The following is an 18,413-nucleotide window of genomic DNA, read 5'->3' as shown; positions in this document are numbered from 1 at the left end:
ATTAAATAATAATGTATTTGAGTTGGATTTATTTCTGCTATAAAAGAAATATATGTCCAATAATTCTGGAACTTTTTATGTGCTCCTGGATACTTTAGTTATCGCCATATAATTATTTTAAGGATTTTATAAAATGGTTTGGTGTTAAAACTAAACCCAAAACAAATTACAAAAAAGAAAAAAATAGAAAACAAATAAGAAAAGAGAGTGAGAGTTTTACCTGGCCGGCCCAGCTGGCAGCCAAGCCAACAGGCCCAGCCCACCAGCACCGCCATCCTCAAGCTCCTGGTAGGAGGACGCGCGCGCGTGGTCGCCACGCGCGGGCATGCCGCCTGGCCACCTCCTCCCTCCCAGCCTGCCTGGCTCCTCCTCGACACGCCCAGATGACGCCACACACACCCCTGACCCCCTCTCATCTCTCTTGAGCTCATCCTCCTCCTATGCTCTCTCCCTCCCTCTCATGCATGAGTTCCAGCACCGTCTCCGCCGGCTGCCACCGCGCCCAGAGCCACTGACTCGCTCGTCCCCATGACCACGAGCTCCGTCTCCTCGCACTGAAGCTCTCCGCCGAGCCATGCATCGCCGGAAGCCCTGCAACGTCGTTCCCAACCTCATCTATATCCTCTTGCTGCCTGATAGCACATTTATGCATATAGTATTTTAAGCCTTTTTGGGTCACAAATTAAACATATGATCACAGTAATCACTCATAAAGTATACATTCCTACAGAAATATTCCTATACTGATATTTTTACAACACTTATTCATTTTTTGCAGGATTGGTGCATTTAGGCACCCAAACTTCGTCGAAAGTGCTTTCAACACTAAAGCAAGGTTCAACTTGGAGAAGAGTTCAATTCTGAAGGGGGCAAATCAAAAAGAACCAAAGGAGTTGTCTGGTGGCATGTGTTAGAGGAGCTGAGGTCTGGCGCGACACACTAGACGTGGTGTCTGATCCCACGCGCGGCTGAACCACCAAGCAGAGGAGTGGGGTCGAACAAAAAACAACCAGAGGGCCGACTGCTTTTGCTTCTTCTCCTCGCGGCTCAGCAACCCAGGCTGCTCACCCACGACTAGATAAAAGCAGGGAAGAAAGGGGATCGAGGCGGACAAGAGGAAGAACGAGATCGAGGGTTTCGGGAGGTTGGCAGCGCGGCTGATCCACTGTGAGGCCTCTCCTTCCTAACCGACTGCTGTTACTCCTCTCCAACACTGACGCCCGTGCCGCTCTGCTACAACTCCGACGCCTGTTGCTGCTGTTCGTCTCCAACTCCGACGATCGCTGCTGTGGCATCTCCTTCGGGGCGTCGGACTCCTAGTGTTCTCTGCTCCGGGTGGTCTGCCGACCTCCCGCGAAGGCTGCCATGATTCCTCCCCAAGTCCGCGCCCTCCGCTACTGATCTTCACCAAGTCATCTTCACCAGCTCAACCCCAAGGATCCTCCTCTGCTACTCTTCTTCAACGTCCACGTGGAAGTTGCTCCTGCTACAGATCGTCTCCAATGTGCCCCTGTTGTTCTTCTTCGCCTACAACATCTACAGCTTCGAATTGAAGATCATCAAGACCATAGGCTCTGAACCTTTCTCTTCTCTTGTTTCTGTTCTCTGAATATATGAACTGTTGGGTCTGAAATTTACTTTGTTACTTGTGTACCTTTGCTGAACCCCCATCTATCCTTGCTGAATTGTTGTTACTCTTTGCTGGATATTGAGTTAGTAGTTATTTTCTTGTGAGCTACTAGCAAGTTAATTGGTTGCATGAGGTGTGCATGATGGCTGAACCATCTTCCATGTGTTATCTTTGAATCCTTTACCTTTCCTGTCTATTATGTAATTTTTGCTTGGATCCAGTGACTACTTGTTACCACGACAGTTCGATTAGTCTGATAAGTTGTCTCTAGCTCTATTAAAATCAAATATTCTATTGCCCTAAATTTTTTGAATGCGTGCTTCGAAGTTCTCGATCCCTATGGAGAACCGACATTCTAAATCACTATATCTACCTCTGATCATTTTGGCGCCGTTGCCGAGGATCTAAATATCATTAGCACATGAGTAGAAGAAGATCAGGATTTATTTTAGGTCGATTCCACAGTATTGCTGGCAAGTAACCATTTTCTAACATTGGCTGTAGTTTTGAGAAAAACTAGCATGTGTCAATCTCAGGAACTTTACAGGAAATTATCTTATGTTACAATCTGAAGAACGTTCACTAGAGCCATTTGATCGAGAAATTGAAAGGACTTTATTGAGAAGAACAAGAGAGAATCAAACATAGTTTCAAGTTGCTGAAATTTTGCAAGATCAAGAAGAAGAAAAGATGCCTGATCCAGTGCCTTTGCTCAGGGACTTGTTGGTCCCAAGAGATCATGGGATACCAGGAGAAATGGTGCAACCAATGATTCAAGCAAACAATTTTGAATTGAAGCCAGCTCCGATTAACATGGTATAGCAGTCCAGATTTGGTGGAACAGCTTTAGAAGACCCACATGAGCATATAAGGACTTTCATGGAGTATTGTAACACCCTCAAACAAAATGGAGTTTCACCAAGTGCTATCAGATTGTCACTATTTCCATTTTCCTTGAGAGATGGAGCAAGAGTATGGCTTCACTCATTGCCAGAACATCTGAAGAATACTTGGGAGACTTTATTGCAGATATTTCTTAAGAGATACTTTCCACCAACAAAATCTGCTGAATACAGGGACAAGTTAACAAGGTTCACTCAATATGATGGACAAATTTTGTACGATGCATGGCAAAGATTCAACTCTTTAATCAGAATGTGTCCTCATCATGGTTTAGAAAGATGGCTGGTGTTACAAACCTTTTACAGAGGATTGACTACTTAGACCAGAGCTTTTGTCGATTCTGCTGCTAGAGGAGGAATCATGAACAAAACTCTTGATGAAGAATTTGCATTGATTGAAAGTATGTCATCTCATCATTTCCAATGGTTGAGTGAAAGAGCAATAGAACCACCGCATCTTAGTGTGTACAATGTGTCTGCAAATGATAGCATGGCGGCTCAGATTGCCATATTGAACAAGAAGATGGACAATATCATGTCAAATTCCATTGGTACATCTGTAGCTTCAGTAAGTGTGCCTCAAATGTGTGATGTATGTGGCCAAGCAGGTCATCCTTCAACAGATTGTACCTTCTACTCAGCAATCGGATCATCGATTTCAGAAGTAAGTTATGCCCAAAGTCAAGGTCGATTCTCAAACAGCTACAATCCTTCTTGGAGGAACCATCCATACTTGTCGTAAAAGAACAATCAGTCATATGCAAGTGGATCGATAGTACAAGGAAATCGACCACCAAATCATCCAAGTCAATTTCAAGTGCCGAGGCAGAATGAACAACAAAATGTTCAGTCAAAATGGAATGGAGGAAATCATGAAGATACAGTTGGAATTGGTGAACAAGATGACAATGAAGTTAATAGCTTAAAAGATTCTGCTAAGATGCTTGTGAGCAAAATGGATAGTATGGTGGGAGAAAATGAAGCAAGACTGCCTGCTCAACCAATTCCAAACCCGATAGCTCACTGTGGGGCAATATCTTCAGTTGATGCAGTGACTACAAGGAGTGGAGTTATGTCAGGACAATTACTTACTACTCCGAAGACATATGTCCCTCCTGCTATGAGGCCAAGTTAATCCAGAACTCCACCTTCAACATCATCAGAGAAACTAATGGAGAAAGAAGTTGATAACCAAATTGAAACTGAAGTCAAATATCCTTGTTTTCAAACAATAGTTGAGCCTTTGCTAGAGGAAGCAATAAGAACCAACAACATTCACTTTTGTCACATCCCTAGCTTCTGGTAATGCACTAGGCTAGACCTCTTGCTGCATCATGTTTAAATTCAAATGAAATTAGAATTGAGGAATTTTCAAAGCCTCAGAAACCTCTAAAAATAACCAGCAATTAAATCTTCTCAAATGTGTCCAAGAAAATGTTCCTGTTATTCTCCGGAAATATTGGCAAGAGGTAAAATCCAAACCAATATTTTTGGTGTCTCAGAAACATTTAATTTGGGCATTTGAATTAAATCAATAATTATTTGAATTGGATTTATATCTACTATTAAATAAATATAGGTCCAATAATTCTGAAATATTTTGTGGAGCATTGTTTTAATTCTTTTAGCTCCTAAAAATATTGTCAGAAGCAAAATAAATTGAATTGGTTTCAAAACCAAATTCAAAACAAACCTGCAAAATAGAAAACAGAATTAAAAAAAAGAAAGAGAGAGGGAGAGTGTTTTACCTGGCCACCTACCCGTGCAGCCCAACAGGACCGGCCCAGCGCGGCCCAGCCCACCTCCTTCCCCCCCCCCTTTGTCCTCTTCTTCCTCTGCCAGTAGGCAGAGGCGAGGCGTGGCGCGCGCCCGAAGAGCGCCGGCCACCTCCTGCTTCGCCGTGGCAGCCTCCCCGACTCCCTCGCGACGCCACGGAGACGCCTCGACCCCCTCGACCGCCTCTCTTTTCCCCTGGACCCCGTTCCCTCCTCTGCTCTCTCCCTGCACGCGCTCGAGCGGAGCTCGTCGTCGCCGTCGCCGTTCGCCGTGGCCACCGTGCTCCTCACTGCCACCCGAAGTACCCAGGAGATCCGCCCCGACCACCTCTTCCTCCTCGCCGAGAAGCGCACCGCGGGAGCCCCTGCATCGCCGCCATCGCCGTCGTCTTCTACCTCGGACCCGCCGGCCATCTTCGTCAAATTCGTCGGCTCCGGTGCCTCCCCGAGCTCCCCGAGGCCACCGTCGCAACCCCTGTGAGCTCCACTCCGTTTCCCCTCCTTCATTTTGTTCGTTCCCGTGCCGTAGCACCCCGGCCACATTCCCGAGCGCCGCCGTCCGCCATGGACGCCGGGCATGGCACTGACGTGCTGTAGCGGCCAGTCCGACGAGCCTAGCGTGCTCCTAGCTGCCCCAGGAGTCCGCATAGCCCCTCAGCCAGCCCCCTAGCGCCCCGTAACCTCGCTCCGCCCAAACCCGAGCTCCGGCAGCCGCCGCGGCCCCCACTCCGGCGAGCTCCGGCCACCCCGCGCCTCCAGCATGCCTCCTTTGGATGCGCGCAAGCAAGGGCAACCCTCTGTGCCCTTGGCTTGGCCCAAAACCGCTCGCAGCGCCACTCCGGCGAGCTCCCGCCGCAGTTTTGGTCGTCGCCGGCCGAACTCCGGCGACTACCGACGTGGCACGCCTAATTAGCACTAATGACGCCTAAACACCCCCCCCACAGCCACTGACAGTGGGCCCCGTAGTGGGTCAAAGCCCGGGTCAACGCGGGATTAGCCCCTGTGTCACTGACGTGTGGACCCCACACGTCAGGTTTGACCCGAGCCGGCCCCTGTTGACTTGCTGACGTCATGCCAACGTCATGCTGACGCAGTAATGCTTTCTGGATTTAATTTAATTCTGAAATTCCAGAAAAATGCCCTAAACTTCAATAAATCATAGAAAATTAACCGTAACTCCAAATTAAATAATTTATATATAAAAAATTATCAGAAAAATTCAAGGAATCCATCTGTACCATTTTCATGCATGTTAGAACAACTTATCACTACTGTTTAGGGCAAATGAAGTGAATGACATTTAGATAACCACATATGGAGTTGGAATTTGAATTTTATATTCAAACCAACTTCATTTAATCTGTTGCTAGTCGCATTAGCCCAAAACACATTAATATTGCCATGTCATAGCATGCATCATATTGTGCATTGCATTGATTGTGTTCCTTTCTGTGTTGCCGGTATTTGTCCCCTCTCGATAGACGTGATACCGATGATGTGATCGTTGACACTGATGAAGACTCAATGTTATCTTCAGAAGTGCCAGGCAAGCAAAACCCCCTTGTTCATTCCGATACAATCCTACTCTCTCGCTCCTGCTCTCTTTTACTGCATTAGGACAACACCGATTCATCTGTTACTTGCTGCGGTAGCTGAACCCCTTTATCCTTTGCATGACCTGTCATTGCCACAGTAAATAGATGAAACCCACTAGCATGAGTAGGAGTTGTTTGAGCCCTGTTGTGCCTACTCATTCATGCTTGTTTGTCATGCCTACTACTGCTTAGAGTTGAGTCAGGTCTGATTCATCGGGGATGAATCAGAGGTGTGTGAACATGTCCTACTGTGTGTGAGCTAAGTGTGTGAACACGATTTGGTAAAGGTAGCGGTGAGAGGCCATGTAGGAGTACATGGTGGGTTGTCTCATTGCAGCCATCCTCAGGAACTGAGTTCTGTGTTTGTGATCCATGATTCAGCTACTACCACGCATTGGGCCCGAAACCAATGGACCCTCTCGGCTTCTTAATCACCCTTGTCCTCTGTCCAGGAGTTGCAAGTAGTTTCTGGTGTTTGTAGTATGCTGGAGGCCGTGCGCAGCGCTGACCGTAGGGGTGGGCTGTGATGCGGTAGGCACGTGGCCGGGTAAACCGGGCGCCCGTTTGGTGTCACGGAACCCTGTTCACATCGTTTGGGGCTATGAGCGAAACTCCGGCCGGATCTCCTCATGGATGGAACCCGAATAGGCGATAAACCTGGACTAGAGACTTGAGTGTTTAGGCAGGCCGTGGCCGACACCCACGTTGGGCTTCCGCTTGAAGGTTGCCGAGTACATGTCGTGTAAACGGCGGTAAGTGGTGAGAGCGTGTGTGAAGGAGTACACCCCTGCAGGGTTAACATCATCTATTCGAATAGCCGTGTCCACGGAAAAGGACTTCTGGGTTGCTTATATCAGTTCATAGACAAGTGAAAGTGGATACTCTAAAATACGCAAGATAAGCGTGAGTGCTATGGATGGCGTTCTCGTAGGGAGACGGGAGCGGATCCATAGTGGTGTATTGATATGGTGAATATGTGGACTCGTGTGTGCCACCTCAAAAGAGTTACTTGCAGTCGTAGTTCAGGATAGCCACCGAGTCAAAGCTGGCTTGCTGCAGTTAAACCCCACCACCCCTTTGTTGATAATGATGCATATGTAGATAGTTCTGATGTAAGTCTTGCTGGGTACATTTGTACTCACGTTTGCCTATTTTATGTTTTTGCAGAGAGACTTCAGTCTCACTAGTAGTTCTGCTTGGACTTCGACGTTTAGCTTGTTACCTCGGCTACGATCTTGTGCCCTCGGCAGTATCTGGTAGATAGTCAGGCTTCTCAGCCTTTTTCATTTATAGTTGTCTGTACTCAGACATGATAGATTCCACTTGTGCTTTGACTTGTATGCTCTGATTGTTGGGTCATGAGACCCATGTTTGTAATGTCTCGCTCCTCGGAGCCTATTGAATAAACTACTTGAGTCGTAGAGTCATTTTGTGATGCCATGGTGTATTGCACATATCGAGCATATTGTGTGTATGTTATTGAAATGCTTGGTATGTGTGGGATCTGACTATCTAGTTGTTTATCTTTAGTAGCCTCTCTTACCGGGAAATGTCTCCTAGTGTTTCCAATGGTAGCTTGCTACTGCTCCGGAACACTTAGGCTGGCCGGCATGTGTCCTTCTTCGTTCCTGTGTCTGTCCCTTCGGGGAAATGTCATGCGATGAATACCGGAGTCCTGTTAGCCCGCTACAGCCCGATTCACCGGAGTCCTGCTAGCCCAGTGCTACAGCCTGGATTCACTCGCTGATGACCGACACGTTCGATGCTGGGTCATGGATGCCTGTCCCTGCAAGTTTGTGCCACTTTGGGTTTACGACTAGCCATGTCAGCCCGGGCTCCTTATCATATGGATGCTAGCGACACTGTCATATACGTGTGCCAAAAGGCGCAAACGGTCCCGGGTAAAGGTAAGGCGACACCCGTGGGAATACCGTGCGTGAGGCCGCAAAGTGATATGAAGTGTTACATGCTAGATCTATGTGGCATCGAGTCGGGGTCCTGACAGCGTTGGTATCAGAGCTTGACTGCCTGTAGGGTTACCAAGCCAAACTGGTCGAAGTTGAGTCTAGAAATTCTTTAGTTATATAAGGGAATTGATTGTGGGATGGAACGTAAGGCTCTTTTACTCCTTATACCTCATGCCCTTCTGATCTGAGTCATCTTATCTTTCCTACGGGGTTAAGAAACTAGGCTATCTCTTCTTTCTATCAGGATTACGTGTTACTAATCCGTAGACTTATAAGATTGTTGGATTAAGCCTCGTTTCAGTTCCTAGTACTTCTGTATGTTAACTGTTGATCTCGAAACCTTGATATCGTGCTTCTGAGTGGTTATGCCACCATTTTGTGAATGTCTCAAATCTTTTCTGACCATTTACAGCCGTTATGCTGTCCGAGTCATCCCAGGTTTCTAAATAGTTTGAAGCAATTTGCAAAATCCTTTCCCTCTGGTTTCGATGTTCCTTTATGCCAGCTCAATCACACTAATTGTTGAGTTGAGGTAATTTATTGCCCTGACATATATGTTGGAGCTATTATTATGACCCTAGGTGTCTTAGGGGATCACCTAGTAATTTAGCCATGATTGGTGTCCCAGTGTGATGATTCTGGCCTTTATCCTCGAAAGCATTCCGTGATGCTACTTAGTAATAGGTATTCTGTTCCTGGGTTCTTGAACCCGAGATTCACTCCACCTACTTCGTGTTGATAGTAATTGTTAGTGCCTTCAGGATATTAGTAACCTTTGCGATAGTCCTTGAAGTCCGTGGTATCTTCTTCTTCCAAATACCATGAACTACTTATGGCAGAAGTTCCTCGTTGAACTGAAATATCACAACAGGATTATTCTTGAGGAGTTCTCCATTCATAAATCGTGACTCTGCCAGTTCTACCTTTCTACATGGGTTATCCGGAAGAATTATGTTGAACTCGGTTCGACATACTAATTTATGCATCCACAACTCAGAAAGTTATATGTTCCTTTGAGTTGTCCCTCTTTAGTTGTCTACTGACCTTCGTCTATCAATTGATAGTCAAGAGTATGCGCGCGTTCGTTTGTCGATGCCTATTACTCTTGTGGCCCGTCAAGCCATTCCGTCCTGAATGACTAGGAGAAACAAACTCCAGTACCTCATCCATATTTAGGATTGGGTCAAAGTAGTTGTGTTCCGCAGATCAAGTTACAATCCAGCTTCTGGTCTGCTCTACCCTGAAGTATTACCTTCTTTATGACAGGAATTTCATGAGAATTGCACCACCTTTTGTGAATTCTTGACATAGTGATACTTCTCGCCATCCTTTTTCATTCCTCGGTTCCGTGTTGATGCAACCGGAATACCGAAAAATGAATTGTGATGTGTGAAATCAATACTCCTAGCAACCTCGTTGCTTGGTAGTTAAAGGATAATAATTTTATTCTTAGTATGTTGGTTATTGAATCACCATTCTAAGATTGATCGTGCTACCTAGTCCTTATTTCCTGGTGCACTCTTTGATTGATGAGTTAGGATTTGTCAAGTCCTCGCCCATTTGATCATATCATCTTGCCCTGAAAAGCAAGATTGTTCTCGAGCTTAGTAACATATCGGTGGTTCGTGATTTTCCGAAGATCTTCTCGGAAGTACCACCAGGTCGTCACCTGACCGTTATGTTGAGCCCGTGATCAAGTTGGTTTCTTGTGAACCACCTTCTTTCCAAGAATCGGTGTTAGATATCCCTGAGCTAGTTGGTTAAGCTGGACAACAACTTGGAGAGTTGGAAGATAAAAACTTGTCTGACTTAGTTCGTTCCAAAGGGATATTCTTGTGTAGTGTGTGTTGAAGAAAGATGATATCTTCATCGATTGGTCCCTGTGATCAGTTGCTGGACCTATTGTCTTATCAATCCCTTGATTTGAGTGTGGGCTATCGTCAAATCAAATCAGTACCAACGATGCTCGTAATGTTGTCCTACTCGTGGTTCATCCCTCGAGCATACACCATTACATCTTTGGTCTGACCAATGCTATCACCGTGTTCACATGATGGTGGAAGTCCAGTGATATGGAAATTCCGATGAGTTGCTGTTGAGCCCATCAGTAGCATTTTGTCTCCCCCCATGAATCATGTTGAACATCAACCTAGTGTTGGAAACTTGTGTAAGCATTTCTTCGTGTTTCGTTCATGAAGCATATGTTTGAATGAAAGTAGTGATTTTCCCTAATTCATGTGCATATGATGCAAGTTGCCGCCATGAATTTGAGGAAGATTGTTTTGTTTCCCTGGAATCATTCCAAATTAGTCATGCACACATGCGAAGTATTCTGTGGTCTGGAGACTTGCAACCTTCATTCCATATGTGTCCCGAGCACACCAAGCCACTGATTGATTTGTTCAAGGGGAAGAAGTTCCTTCATAAGAGCCAATCATAAGACTTATGCAAGGACTTCGTTATCCACGGTGATGGTTCCCAACCAGAACTCGGTAGTGTTTTATTGTAAGACTACCACGTGGTCATGCTTGTCCGGGACAACGTGTTCACATGTTTGTAGCAGAACCAGCTCATGTTTTGGAGCTTACTATCGTAGTTCATTTCCCGAGAATCTCGCAATGTCATCTCGTCGATTTGTGTTGCAAACTTTCATTTTTCTTTCTAGACTTGATGAGTCTGGGATATCCTGACACCAACCAGATCTGAATCTCAGGCAGATATGATGGTTGGAACATTCTCCAAGAACTATAATATTGGTCCCTCGATAACCGGTAAAGTGGATGTCGTGGCCAACACACCTAGCCGGAAGACCTGTTATTATAATATCTTGATTGAGGAAGTTGGCCACCTCCCCATAGGGATTTCGTAGGATTTACTCCCTAGTTGCCCCTATGGATTTTGAGATCCCGAAGTCCGACCTTTTACTTGATGTCCTAGATACCAGACCATTTCTATGAATGGGTTACACTAGCACATCAAGGAGAACATTAGAAGCAGAGTGCTAAATGTTTCTCGGTCGATCATCCAGATTTTGTTTCCTTGGCCTCGCTAAGATGAAATCTGAGAAGGTGTTATCTTTCTTTGCATCTACATCCTCCATCATCATTCATCATGGTAGCAAGTTGTGTTGCCGGACCCTTGACACGGATGTTGGTAAAACCTTGATGAATATGGAAATGCTCAAGTTCTTGAGAGCACGCACAAGCATTACGTGTTATCATCGGCTCTAACTGGGATTACTCTCAGTTTCCTCGGCAATGCTATGACCTCTTCAAACAGAGAATTCACTCCCTATTGTTGGGTTCTTCCCCAGTTACCAGAATCATTCCTAGCATTTGCATTTTGTTCCTAGCTTGCACCACCAATGTGCCATTCTACCATGGGTCTCTTCCATTTCCGGTGATAAGCAAATTCATCCATTACGTTGTCTTCAACAAGGTAATCCACATCATCCAAGTCCGAGTATGCCATTCTATCGACCCCCTCCAAACGATCGCTCGAGAATTGCCTTAGGCTGGTTTAAAGAGTTTCAATGATCTCTGAATCAAAAGTAATTCTTTTTGCCACTTAAGGGGATATCTCTACGAGTCACCTTCCCTAAGGTGTATCGTTATGGTATCATGGCAACTCAACTCCTCGCTACGTTGACAATCGTTTACCACCTTCTTAGGTATGAAATTGTTGTCTACCTAGTGAACCTTCGTCATCCGTTTCTTCCACCCCTATTGATGTGTATCTCGTGTCTCAACTCGAAAGATGGTTCTATGTCTCATTCCGTAAGTTAATCTTGAGTTGTTCGATCTTCGAGGAGATCGACCCTTCTAGAGTCTCCTTCTTCCCCCCCCCCCTGTCATGTTGACAGGATTTCTCAGAGCAAGACGACAAGACAAAGATGGTGTTCAAATCAACGTTCATTTGAAGTGCACCCTGGATCGTGAACATTATACTAGTTGCGTTTCCCCTTCACCTTACCCTACGCTTGAATCTCGAGACGAGATTCTTGTTTAGTGGGGGTGAGTTGTCACATCCCTAGCTTCTGGTAATGCACTAGGCTAGACCTCTTGCTGCATCATGTTTAAATTCAAATGAAATTAGAATTGAGGAATTTTCAAAGCCTCAGAAACCTCTAAAAATAACCAACAATTAAATCTTCTCAAATGTGTCCAAGAAAATGTTCCTGTTATTCTCTGGAAATATTGGCAAGAGGTAAAATCCAAACCAATATTTTTGGTGTCTCAGAAACATTTAATTTGGGCATTTGAATTAAATCAATAATTATTTGAATTGGATTTATATGTACTATTAAATAAATATAGGTCCAATAATTCTGAAATATTTTGTGGAGCATTGTTTTAATTCTTTTAGCTCCTAAAAATATTGTCAGAAGCAAAATAAATTGAATTGGTTTCAAAACCAAATTCAAAACAAACCTGCAAAATAGAAAACAGAATTAAAAAAAAGAAAGAGAGAGGGAGAGAGTTTTACCTGGCCACCTACCCGTGCAGCCCAACAGGACCGGCCCAGCGCGGCCCAGCCCACCTCCTTCCCCCCCCCTTTGTCCTCTTCTTCCTCTGCCAGTAGGCAGAGGCGAGGCGTGGCGTGCGCCCGAAGAGCGCCGGCCACCTCCTGCTTCGCCGTGGCAGCCTCCCCGACTCCCTCGCGACGCCACGGAGACGCCTCGACCCCCTCGACCGCCTCTCTTTTCCCCTGGACCCCGTTCCCTCCTCTGCTCTCTCCCTGCACGCGCCCGAGCGGAGCTCGTCGTCGCCGTCGCCGTTCGCCATAGCCACCGTGCTCCTCACTGCCACCCGAAGTACCCAGGAGATCCGCCCCGACCACCTCTTCCTCCTCGCCGAGAAGCGCACCGCGGGAGCCCCTGCATCGCCGCCATCGCCGTCGTCTTCTACCTCGGACCCGCCGGCCATCTTCGTCAAATTCGTCGGCTCCGGTGCCTCCCCGAGCTCCCCGAGGCCACCGTCGCAACCCCTGTGAGCTCCACTCTGTTTCCCCTCCTTCATTTTGTTCGTTCCCGTGCCGTAGCACCCCGGCCACATTCCCGAGCGCCGCCATCCGCCATGGACGCCAGGCATGGCACTGACGTGCTGTTGCGGCCAGTCCGACGAGCCTAGCGTGCTCCTAGCTGCCCCAGGAGTCCGCATAGCCCCTCAGCCAGCCCCCTAGCGCCCCGTAACCTCGCTCCGCCCAAACCTGAGCTCCGGCAGCCGCCGCGGCCCCCACTCCGGCGAGCTCCGGCCACCCCGCGCCTCCCGCATGCCTCCTTTGGATGCGCGCAAGCAAGGGCAACCCTCTGGTGCCCTTGGCTTGGCCCAAAACCGCTCGCAGCGCCACTCCGGCGAGCTCCCGCCGCAGTTTTGGTCGTCGCCGGCCGAACTCCGGCGACTGCCGACGTGGCACGCCTAATTAGCACTAATGACGCCTAAACACCCCCCCACAGCCACTGACAGTGGGCCCCGTAGTGGGTCAAAGCCCGGGTCAACGCGGGATTAGCCCCTGTGTCACTGACGTGTGGACCCCACACGTCAGGTTTGACCCGAGCCGGCCCCTGTTGACTTGCTGACGTCATGCCAACGTCATGCTGACGCAGTAATGCTTTCTGGATTTAATTTAATTCTGAAATTCCAGAAAAATGCCCTAAACTTCAATAAATCATAGAAAATTAACCGTAACTCCAAATTAAATAATTTATATATAAAAAATTATCAGAAAAATTCAAGGAATCCATCTGTACCATTTTCATGCATGTTAGAACAACTTATCACTACTGTTTAGGGCAAATGAAGTGAATGACATTTAGATAACCACATATGGAGTTGGAATTTGAATTTTATATTCAAACCAACTTCATTTAATCTGTTGCTAGTTGCATTAGCCCAAAACACATTCATATTGCCATGTCATAGCATGCATCATATTGTGCATTGCATTGATTGTGTTCCTTTCTGTGTTGCCGGTATTTGTCCCCTCTCGATAGACGTGATACCGATGATGTGATCGTTGACACTGATGAAGACTCAATGTTATCTTCAGAAGTGCCAGGCAAGCAAAACCCCCTTGTTCATTCTGATACAATCCTACTCTCTCGCTCCTGCTCTCTTTTACTGCATTAGGACAACACCGATTCATCTGTTACTTGCTGCGGTAGCTGAACCCCTTTATCCTTTGCATGACCTGTCATTGCCACAGTAAATAGATGAAACCCACTAGCATGAGTAGGAGTTGTTTGAGCCCTGATGTGCCTACTCATTCATGCTTGTTTGTCATGCCTGCTACTGCTTAGAGTTGAGTCAGGTCTGATTCATCGGGGATGAATCAGAGGCGTGTGAACATGTCCTACTGTGTGTGAGCTAAGTGTGTGAACACGATTTGGTAAAGGTAGCGGTGAGAGGCCATGTAGGAGTACATGGTGGGTTGTCTCATTGCAGCCGTCCTCAGGAACTGAGTTCTGTGTTTGTGATCCATGATTCAGCTACTACCACGCATTGGGCCCGAAACCAATGGACCCTCTCGGCTTCTTGATCACACTTGTCCTCTGTCCAGGAGTTGCAAGTAGTTTCTGGTGTTTGTAGTATGCTGGAGGCCGTGCGCAGCGCTGACCGTAGGGGTGGGCTGTGATGCGGTAGGCACGTGGCCGGGTAAACCGGGCGCCCGTTTGGTATCACGGAACCCTGTTCACATCGTTTGGGGCTATGAGCGAAACTCCGGCCGGATCTCCTCATGGATGGAACCCGAATAGGCGATAAACCTGGACTAGAGACTTGAGTGTTTAGGCAGGCCGTGGCCGACACCCACGTTGGGCTTCCGCTTGAAGGTTGCCGAGTACATGTCGTGTAAACGGCGGTAAGTGGTGAGAGCGTGTGTGAAGGAGTACACCCCTGCAGGGTTAACATCATCTATTCGAATAGCCGTGTCCACGGAAAAGGACTTCTGGGTTGCTTATATCAGTTCATAGACAAGTGAAAGTGGATACTCTAAAATACCCAAGATAAGCGTGAGTGCTATGGATGGCGTTCTCGTAGGGAGACGGGAGCGGATCCATAGTGGTGTATTGATATGGTGAATATGTGGACTCGTGTGCGCCACCTCAAAAGAGTTACTTGCAGTCGTAGTTCAGGATAGCCACCGAGTCAAAGCTGGCTTGCTGCAGTTAAACCCCACCACCCCTTTGTTGATAATGATGCATATGTAGATAGTTCTGATGTAAGTCTTGCTGGGTACATTTGTACTCACGTTTGCCTATTTTATGTTTTTGCAGAGAGACTTCAGTCTCACTAGTAGTTCTGCTTGGACTTCGACGTTTAGCTTGTTACCTCGGCTACGATCTTGTGCCCTCGGCAGTATCTGGTAGATAGTCAGGCTTCTCAGCCTTTTTCATTTATAGTTGTCTGTACTCAGACATGATAGCTTCCACTTGTGCTTTGACTTGTATGCTCTGATTGTTGGGTCATGAGACCCATGTTTGTAATGTCTCGCTCCTCGGAGCCTATTGAATAAACTACTTGAGTCGTAGAGTCATTTTGTGATGCCATGGTGTATTGCACATATCGAGCATATTGTGTGTATGTTATTGAAATGCTTGGTATGTGTGGGATCTGACTATCTAGTTGTTTATCTTTAGTAGCCTCTCTTACCGGGAAATGTCTCCTAGTGTTTCCAATGGTAGCTTGCTACTGCTCCGGAACACTTAGGCTGGCCGGCATGTGTCCTTCTTCGTTCCTGTGTCTGTCCCTTCGGGGAAATGTCACGCGATGAATACCGGAGTCCTGTTAGCCCGCTACAGCCCGGTTCACCGGAGTCCTGCTAGCCCAGTGCTACAGCCTGGATTCACTCGCTGATGACCGACACGTTCGATGCTGGGTCATGGATGCCTGTCCCTGTAAGTTTGTGCCACTTTGGGTTTACGACTAGCCATGTCAGCACGGGCTCCTTATCATATGGATGCTAGCGACACTGTCATATACGTGTGCCAAAAGGCGCAAACGGTCCCGGGTAAAGGTAAGGCGACACCCGTGGGAATACCGTGCGTGAGGCCGCAAAGTGATATGAAGTGTTACATGCTAGATCTATGTGGCATCGAGTCGGGGTCCTGACAACTTTCTTGAGAGGTTTGATAACCACAAGTATAGCGGGTCAATTGTAGCCTCTTTCGATAAGTAAGAGTGTCGAACCCAACAAGTTCTATCGACCACCGATACAACTCTATGCATGCTTAACATTCGCTTTACCTAAAACAAGTAAGAAACTAGAAGGACTTTGTAGGTGTTGTTGGATAGGTTTGCAAGAATATAAATAGCACGTAAATATAAACTAGGGGCTGTTTAGATAAAGAAGCAATAAAGTTAGTATAGCGAGTGTGGAAAAGTGGTGGTAGGACATGTGAAATTGTCCCTAAGCAATTGACTACTTTACTATACCGATAGCAAGTTTTATGTGGGAGAGGCCACTTCTAGCATGTCATCGCTGACTTGGAATTCTATGCACTTATGATTGGAACTATTAGCAAGCATCCGCAACTACTAATGCTCATTAAGGTAAAACCCAACCATAGGATTAAGATATATTGGTCCCCCTTCAATCCCGTATGCATCAATTTCTACGCTACGTTGAAGCTTCTGTCACTCTTGCCCTCCAATACATACTCCTATCAACATACAACTAACCCTATGGTGTGATCCACGTGTGCGCTCATATGATGGGCACCAAAGGACAGCAACGTAACCACAAGCAAATTAAACCAATCATAGACATTCACCAATTACCGATAGGACAACGAAAATCTACTCAGACATCATAGGATGGCAACACGTCATTGGATAATAGTATGAAGCGTAAAGCACCATTTTCAAGTAGAGGGTACATCGGGTTGCGGGAGAGTGGACCGCTGTAGATAGATGGGGGAAGGTGATGGAGATGTTGGTGAAGATGACGGAGGTGTTGGTGTAGATCACAGTGATGATGATGGCCCCAGCGGCATTCTGGCGCCACCGGGAGAGAGGGTGGAGAGCCCCCCATCTTATTCTTCTTCCTTTACCTTCCCCCTAGATGGGAGAAGGGTTTCCCCTCTCGTCCATGGTCTCCATTGCATGGGAGGGGTGAGAGCCCCTCCGAGATTGGATCTGTCTCTCTGTCTCTCTCTGTATCTACGTTCCTGGTTCTGCCCTTTCACCGTTTCTTATATTCCCAGAGATCCATAACTCCGATTTGATTGAAACCTTCAACATGATTTGTTTCCAGATATTAGCTTTCTTGCGGTGAAAGAAGAGCAGCAACCGCCTTACGGGGTGTCCACGAGGGTCAGGGGCGTGCCCACCCCCCTGGGGCGCGCCCCCTGCCTCGTGGGCCCCTCGAGCATCGTCTCGTGTTGATTCTTCTTCCCAAAATTCATAAATATTCCAAAAAAATTCTCCGTCCGTTTTTATCCCATTTGGACTCCGTTTAATATGGATTTTCTGTGAAATAAAAACATGCAACAAACAGGAACTGGCAGTGGGCACTGGATCAATATGTTAGTCCCAAAAATAATATAAAAAGTTGCCAAAAGTATATGAAAGTTGAATAATATTGGCATGTAACAATCAAAAATTATAGATACGACGGAGACGTATCATCATCCCCAAGCTTAATTCCTGCTCGTCCTCGCGTATGTAAATGATAAAAAAGATAATTTTTGATGTGGAATGCTACCTAACATAATCTTGATCATGTAATCTAATCATGGCATGAATATTAAGATACGAGTGATTCAAAGCAATAGTCTATCATTTGGCATAAAAGAATTTAATACTCGGGAATCCCAACAAACAATCATGTCTTTCAAAATATCAATGCTAAAGAACGTTATCCCTACAAAATCATATAGTCTTTTATGCTCCCTTTTCCTAACACAAGGTACCCCTCATGCTCATCTCGGTGTCAGCCAAGCAATTTGTTCATACTTTTTAACGCGCTTCAGCTTTTTCAACCCTCATGCAGTACATGAGGGCAAGCCATGGACATAGCACTATGGTAGGAATAGAATATGATGATGGAGGTTGTGTGGAGAAGACAAAAAAGGGAGAAAGTCTCACATTGACGCAGCTAATCAGTGGGCTATGGATATGACCATCAACTGATGTCAATGCGAGGAGTAGGGATTGCCACGCAACCGATGCACAAAAAGCTACAAGTGTATGAAAGCTCAAACTGGAAACTAAGTGGGTGTGCATCCAACTTGCTTGCTCATGAAGACCTCAGGCATTTGAGGAAGCCCATCATCAGAATATACAAGACAAGTTCTATAATGAAAATTCCCACTAGTATATGAAAGTGATAACTCAAGAGACTCTCTGTATGAAGAACATGGTGCTATTTTGAAGCACATGTGTGGTAAAAGGATAGTAACATTGCCCCTTCTCTCTTTTTCTCTCATTTTTTTATTTTCTTTTCTTATTGGTGGGCTTATTTGGCCTCTTTTTTTTTATTTGGGCTTCTTTGGCCTCTTTTATTTTTCATAAAGTCCGGAGTCTCATCCCGACTTGTGGGGGAAT

The 18,413-nt window shown here is 46.3% G+C and overlaps 1 long non-coding RNA gene and 1 other non-coding gene across 2 annotated transcripts; one reads left to right on the top strand and one right to left on the bottom strand.

Annotated features, from left to right (window-relative positions):
* Positions 1-970: 970 nt before the first annotated feature.
* On the top strand, positions 971-1,738 carry LOC119324199. The gene is made up of 2 exons (XR_005156809.1): positions 971-1,167; positions 1,321-1,738. It is a non-coding gene; the product is annotated as an uncharacterized LOC119324199 (long non-coding RNA).
* Positions 1,739-2,698: 960 nt separating this feature from the next.
* On the bottom strand, positions 2,699-2,805 carry LOC119326952. Its single transcript, XR_005158294.1, has one exon. It is a non-coding gene; the product is annotated as a small nucleolar RNA R71 (small nucleolar RNA).
* Positions 2,806-18,413: the final 15,608 nt, after the last annotated feature.

This window comes from Triticum dicoccoides, chromosome 6B (genome assembly GCF_002162155.2).
Source record: "Triticum dicoccoides isolate Atlit2015 ecotype Zavitan chromosome 6B, WEW_v2.0, whole genome shotgun sequence".
Taxonomy (NCBI): Eukaryota; Viridiplantae; Streptophyta; class Magnoliopsida; order Poales; family Poaceae; genus Triticum; species Triticum dicoccoides.
Note: the sequence above shows the minus strand (reverse complement) of the source record. Positions and strands in the feature narration are given on the sequence as shown.